Source organism: Odontomachus brunneus, unplaced genomic scaffold, assembly GCF_010583005.1.
Source record: "Odontomachus brunneus isolate Ranch 3 - 2012 unplaced genomic scaffold, Obru_v1 Obru_scaffold_036, whole genome shotgun sequence".
Taxonomy (NCBI): Eukaryota; Metazoa; Arthropoda; class Insecta; order Hymenoptera; family Formicidae; genus Odontomachus; species Odontomachus brunneus.
In genome coordinates, this window is record NW_022639486.1 from 1,623,298 (window position 1) to 1,630,863 (window position 7,566).

At 44.5% G+C, this 7,566-nt stretch overlaps 1 protein-coding gene across 6 annotated transcripts in view; it reads left to right on the top strand.

The window, feature by feature from the left end:
* LOC116843894 (neuronal acetylcholine receptor subunit alpha-7-like) overlaps positions 1-7,566 on the top strand; it is a 225,540-nt gene that overhangs the window by 82,839 nt on the left and 135,135 nt on the right. The window lies entirely within an intron of this gene.

A 7,566-nucleotide genomic window follows, 5' to 3' on the forward strand; every position in this document is an offset into this window, starting at 1 on the left:
AAGACATTATTTTACATCTAGATCAGAGCGATACAAAATATTATGTTTCGATATTAAAAGAGTCGCAACTGGCGAGTTATTTGAAAAAAGTGTGAAATATACTTGAAAAGCTATTTTCATATTTTAACTTTTTAATACAGAATTTTGAATACATCATAAACTCTCCTTTACTGTCAATTCACTTTCAATTTGCTCTCAATTGGATGAGAAACATACAAGTAAGGAATCCCCATTGCCGATAGAAACACGCAATCTGTCGAAAGCGAACTGATCCAACAACTTGTATTGTTTTCGAGATCGCGAAATCACATTAAGCGTCGCGAACTCTGTTCTCCGGTTCGGCGTCTCGGGCAAGCGAACTGGCGCGTGCACGTGCGTGCGCCAGCAATCAGTTTATATTATTTGTTACGGCATAAAATGGTTCGTTGTCGTGGACGGGAAGTGAATCCCGAAACTTCGCTCGTCCGTTTCGAGAGAGTCCGCGCACGTGATCTGTGTGTATCCTGGCTTTTCCAGGGTTGCTGCTGCTGCTACTGCAGCGCGGCGATGGCGGCGACAGCTTATCCCACTTTCGAAGGCCGCGAACGTGTGACCCGCAATCGTCGCGCGGAGCCCATTCTTCGGCGGATATGAGAAAATGAGACCTCTTCGAATGTGCGCCGACATGGCGGCGTATGCGAGAGCAAAGAGCAACGTGAGAATTAATCGTCCGGCGAGGAGAGAAAAGCGCCGGCGAATGTGGAGCGCGTGTAAGGCAACCGGGTTTCCTTCCATGGAAGATGCGTCCAGCTGCTTTCGTTGCTGAATATTTAAGCAAACGTTTTTAAGCAAATGTTTTTAAGCTCACGAGCTTTGAGACTATCAGCTGTCCCTGTTTCTCTTTTTTTCTATTTCTTTAGCTGGCTTTCACGAGCGAGAATTTAGCTTCCGCGATGTTGCACATTTTTAACCGGGCAGTGTCGCATTTGTTTCTTTTGTTGCTCCGTCGAACGGTAAACAGGCAGACAACGAGTGATCGGTCCGCTAATAAAATTACATTTGGCATTTGCCGCTGGGACTCGATCGTCGGCAACGGCACTCGATAACTTCTCCGGGGAAAGTTTTCGCACTTTTGAAGACTTACCGGCGAGTTTACTTCCGTGAATCAGTTTCCTCCGCCGCGCCGGCGGGATAAAGTTTCTGCCCTTTCGCAGCGCGAGCAGCTGCCGCGTTTTTCGGGAAAAATTGTTGCGATTTTGTAACTGCGTTCTTGAAAGATACTTTTGAGTTTCGATGAGCTTTTATTGTATCGGCAAACATTCTTGGACCGCCAAACCGGATATTTCTATTTCGAGCACGGGCCCGGATTGTCCCTTGGACGTAAACCGACGTAATAAGCTCCGAATGGCGACGTGAGAGCTTTCGCGACTTTACGAGGACGCTTTTCGAAATTATCCCAATTGTATCATTTTCCACGATTACATTAGTGGCATATATTCGATATCGTAGTGTAAAGAGCACGCTGCACGCCGAAGACATTTACGAGAAATTATGCAAATACCTTGACCCTGCGATTATGCAAATACTTTTAACTACAAGCTCTACCCAAATAATCCCCACTCGATTTTTCCGTAGTGAAAATTTTCTCTGAAGCTTAATCGCCACGAGTTTGCTCAATATTAAGCGTGGAAGGATTTTAGCGGATTACGTCTCGGAAGCTTAAACGAGTAGCGAATTCTAAATTAATTTCCGGTGGACTCTTTTCCGTAAAAGTTTAAACGAGACACATTATTATCGACTTATTTACCATCGAATATTAGATGGCAATAGCGAGTGTTGATGATCTTGAGATTCCTCCAAGCAAGCCTGTTTTAATATTAAAGAGAGAGAAAGATATCGTGCATATGCTGCGGATACCCCCTTAACCATTATGATACCATAACCATAATCGAATTACACATGTTTTAGCCTGGCGTAGATATTTTATAAAATATTCATAAGTATAATGCGCAACTCGGTTTAGCTACGCGTCGTTTCTTTCATGTCCGCATAATTTTACGGTCGTGTTTTTTCCCGTTCATTACGCAGAAATGTACAGCGAAAATAAAATTGCTTCCCAATTTTTTCGACATAAATTATTACACTGGTACTTATTCGTCGCGTTGAGAGGGAGCGTTGTGCAAATTGAGTCAGGAATGGAGTTAACAGTATCAACGTGCGCCGCACAAATAACTGTTATAATGAATCAAGCGTGGCTTATGGTGTTTCTATGGCTCCGCGAAAAATTGCGGAAGGTAGCAAACCTGCGACAGTAGGAACAGCAATAGCGGCTGATATCGATCGTGGCCGAGTAGTATACTCGAAGCACAAATATTTACCCTAACAATAGGCGATCTATCATGATTTCCCGATCTAAGCCGAGATCGTAGACCTATGTGCGGTTTTATCGACTGGCCGATGCACGTGATATGTTGCAACCTGTTGCTCTTGACGGACAGTCTTGAGCTATCTGGTGTCTTCTCTGGTGTCGTTATTTCAATTAGCTGTGCGAGGGAAACATGTAAGAATTAACGTAAAACTTCATCGAGTTAAAACTTCATCTCTTGCTCGTCGCGTGATACATGATTTATGGCGCGACGTTCTAAAGAATTCAATATTGCGATTATTCGCAAATCCGTCTTTAATCCGATAATTGTTCCCGCGTTCTTATTTCTCCCGCACCACTCAATCGTTTTTTGTTAAATCATTTTTCCTCGCGGCGGACCGATCGACCGGCGAACGCACGGTGCACGTATTATTTCTTAGACTCACGCGTTGCGCATGGATTTTTCGTTCAATTAGCGCGATGCTAATTAGCGCAATCAGCGACGCAATGCTAACGGAATGCAAATTCAATTCCGTCCTCGTTAAGCCGAAGTTGTATCGCGACGTGAAAAACGGCCGTCCGTTTATCAATTTTGCGGGCCGAACAATGCGCATTAGTTTACGAGTTCACCGGGTGTGCCGTTTGTACGCGTGCATAATAATTATCGTGCGGCGAATCTTCTGACTGCGGCAAAGTTACGCGTTTCACCTCGTTACGCCGTAGTTTCTGCATTGAAGTCCGCAGTCGCGTTGTGCGACGCGCGACAAAAGAATACCCGCGTCTGAAAAATGGCCCGTACCTATCTTCTGCGCGCGAAAAAAAGAAATAGTAATAATATAAAAAGGACCGTCTCGGGATCTCCCCACCTCACTTGCATTTTGGTTTAATCTGGAAATTGGACATGAACACGGTAAAATTTGTAATGCGTGACGTCGTGAATACGACGGCGAAAATAAGATGTAAATAGGCTGTGTTAGTGTATAATTTGAGTGAGAGAAATAAGGCTTTGTTGGGGCGAATTGGTGTGGTATCGCGTCTGGAGAAAGGTTTGATTCGTGATTGAGGCAGTATTCTCCGCAACATTTAAAAGAAGAATAGCAAAATGCACAATTGACTAACAAGTAACACTATCCAAGTGCTCTACACCTTGAAACTTTGCACACATGTAGTACATCGAAAAACATTAGACACGTATTTTTTTATTTTGGCTAACAAGGCATTTTAAAGTTAGAAAACGTATTCAAAAATTTAAATTACGTATTTTAAAATTTGTCTGAATGTTTCTGAAGTCGCTAATTATGATCTTGACATTAGTTTGTAATCGTAATCATGGGTCTAAAAAACTTCTTCGAAACTGACTTTGAATAAAGTCTTTGAAATGTCTGCGATTTCGGTCCGCCATTTTGAATCTCGCAAAACTAATGTCAACATCATAATTAGCGACTTTAGAAACATTCAGACAATGAAATTATAATAGAGTAATGTCGTAAAAGCTGTAAAAGAATGACGCTCAGGAGTAGCGTTAGTTATCATTGTGCTATAGAGTGTTAAATGTTTTTTAACCTTAAAATGCCTTGTTAGCCAAAATAAAAAAATACGTGTCTAATGTTTTTCGATGTACTACATGTGTGTAAAGTTTCAAGAAGATCGCACTTGGGTAGTGTTACTTGTAAGATAGGGAATAGGTATTAATAATAATAATAATTGTTAATAATAATTGGGATAAAGAGTCGGGAAGAGATTTGACGTGGAAGGCTGATTTACCACGTACGATAGGCCGGCGATTGCTCACGGAATTGCTCACGTGCGTTTGACACTGCCAAACATTATTTATCCTTCTCCAGTATAAATTCAATTTCGCACTAACTTTCCGCGAACGGACAAAAATGCCCGAGCGCGTGCGCGGGAATTGCGCGGCGCTAAATTGGGCTATTTCGTGTGCGAAATGCGGCGCTCTCTTTTTCTCCGAAGATATGTTGTTGCCGTCACAGCGGGTATCGAGCCGAGATTTCCCCGCGGAGCCCCATACGTTGTTTTCGGGGCATATCTTTCGTCTCGCATGCAAATTTCATCACATGATCCGTGACACCGCGTCGAGCCCGCGTGCGCGCGCTTTATCGAGTGCCGCACAGCCGCTGAAGACGAGGGCCATCGTAAATTTCTAGCGCGAGCGCGAAATGGACAAACGATTTATATCGATATCGACATGTGTCCGCGCCGTAGCTAAGCGGCCGAAATTAATGGGCCGGAGCGATCAGTTCTCGAACTTGCCGTAATCGCGACTGTCACGAATTTCGGACACGGGATCGGCGCGATGCGGGAGGGCGCGCGGAGTGCAGATTTATCGTAACCATCGGAACATTAAATTCTCCCGTCGGGGGCTGTAGAGATTTTCGTCGGAAATTGATAGAATCTTCCAAGTTATCGGGCTCTGTAATCAGCTATTTATAGCTTCGTTAAATATTCAATTGGACATAGCAAATATTTTCGGCGATGTTTGTCGTGAATTTCGAACTGCTATCTTATTTGATAACAATTTCATTGGAACGCGTGCCTCGGATAGGAGGAAATAGCACGTCGGACATATCGTGTTTAATGTTAACTATTTAGCGAATTAGCCAGATGATGATTCGGCGATGATCTCGTAGTCTGGTTTCCGCTAAAATTGCCCGAGCAGCGAGTGTGTTCGATGATGAGGCGATCGTTAGAGTCAATATTCCTTTCGCACGCTTGTCAAAATTATATGTATCTACGCGGATCACGAATTTGCAAATCGAGGTAGCGCGATCGTACTCGCAGCGCGACCGTGCTCACATCGCGACCGGTCGTCATCTACAGTCCGTCGAATCGGGCTTACACACGCGCAAGAGAGCAACTATCAATCAGTGCAATCATCGAAATGGCGGCGGCAGCGGGATCAGTCGCCGCTGTCGGCGGAATAACCCCTGCGCCACGTTACGACCCTCTCAATTCCACTTAGCCCTGGCTATTGCGTTGCAATCGATTCGTGCGCGGCTTCCGTTCAGCATCACAGCGCATCCGCCGTTTCAAAGTGCGCGCCGTTAAAATCGACAAGCGGGCTGCGCGAAAATGGTCCGCATTGACAATATTCCCGCGGATTTTTCATCTCTCTTGTCTGTCCTTCTTGATCCACGACCACGTGGGCAAGCTTCCTGCGAAAAGTGATTGCGAGTGACGGAAATGAAAATCGCCACGCGATTTTGCCCACGTAAACGTGTCTCTCTCGCTATTCGCATCGTACACGCCGCGCCACATTTTAGGACTAACTCATTCGCGACTGTTGTGCACGTGCAATCGGATCACACTGGCTTCCGCTTATATTGGACAGCGGCTAGCATTCTCGCGCGCGAAATACGTGTCATTAAAGTCGACAGGTTCGACGCGAAAACGCGCGCGTTCCATCGAAAACATCTCCATGTAATCGAACTAAATTTCGCGTTGACCGGCCTCTGATACGCGTTTAACGGTCCTTTGGACTCCCAATTATTCGGCATGTTTGTCAAGAACAATACGATGTAACCCAATTTACGCGAGCGGCAAATAGGTGCAATTTAAATAATAACACTGCATACTAATAACGCGATTCCGGAATAACGAACGGAATTCCGCAACGGAACCACTTAATCTGTAAATTAGAATTGAATATTCTGTCTTATTCGCAACGTCTTTTCGTTGTAGCAAATTTTAACAAAGGTTTTACGACGCTTCATGTAAGTTCAGATAGCGGGAAAAAAAGAGAAAGAAAGAGTGCATAAATCCGGCAGAAAAATTGTGGTGATCGAACAGCATAGTTGATGATAGATTTGCATGGCGTAATTAAATTTGCTATTTTAAAAGGGACGTTATAATTATTTTATAGAAGCACCCTTCATCTTTATCTCAGTAAACTCTGCTGTTACATTGAAAGGAAATGGTTATTAAATTGAAAGCACTCCCTCTTCAATTTTTTGAGCGATCTCTGTAATATTTTTGTGAATTTCTTCGTGTTTTACCCGGAGCGTACAGTTGCCGGAAATCCCCTAGCGGTTTATTTTGCGACAGCGATGTGTTCGGCTTGTTTGCCGTTCGATGCATCGAAAACGACGGACGAAATGGCCCGGGAATCGGTGAAGTTAAAGGGTTAAACGACGACAAACGTAACCTCGGCGACCTTCCGGTAGCGTCAATATTTTTGCCAATTTTTCCATAGCAGTTTGCGCGATGAAAATGACAGAGCTTCGTTCCATTTTTGTCGGTGCACGCGACGTTATTGCCGCAGCTTCATTCGTTATAGAGGACCTATAGGCATTCGATATTACGTGCTCTTTGATAAGGGCTGTGAGCCCAACGCGGTCCGGCCGAATGTGATTCCTCGTGCCACGTTGACTCATGTGACTCACGCGACAATGGACGTTCTTTCTTCTCCCGCTTATATCCTTCGTTTCTTTTTCTTTCTTTTTTTTTGTTATTCTCCTTCTCATTCCTGCGCGTCGCACAGTCGCCAAATGTGGCCGGCCATTATAACGACGATCCTTTTCATCGCAAGAAATTGCCAAAGATACGTCCTATATAAAACGAGCCAACGTCTTATGAAAACGTGACCGCATTGTCCAAGCCACAATTAGTCGCATCCTGGGCGTTTCACGTTGGGAACGAAGGAGATTGAAAAATAAGGTCGCACGTGTCGCGAAATCACACGCGTTGGTATGGCCGATTATTACCTTCCGTCACCGATTCGTAGACGTCCTTTCAATCCTTTGTAATTCCACACGATCGAGTCACGAGAGTCTACTCGCGTCCGAGAGAGCGCTCAGAGAGAAGAGACATATGAAAGTTGTCGCGCTTCTTTCGAATCGTGAAACAATCGACAGGCCTTTGAGCGGACGATATTTCGAGCGGATATTGCAATCGCGACAAATGGACACGAATGAAAATCGGACGACTGAATTTTCTACACATGGAGGCACGTAGGTTGCAAATGACAAGGTCGCGTAGAATCGTGCTTTTCGCTTAATATGTATTGGCGGCTGTTCACAACTTTCCACGATGAAAGGCAGCGGTTCGCGTATCTTAATCGACGGAGATGTGTAGCGCGGCAGTCATCGATTGCTTTGTTATTTTTCGTGTATCGCGCATCATATGAAGATAGTGACATTTTTATCGTTTCGTTAAAAAAGAGAGAGAGAGAGAGAGAGAGAGAGAGAGAGAGAGAGAGAGAGAGA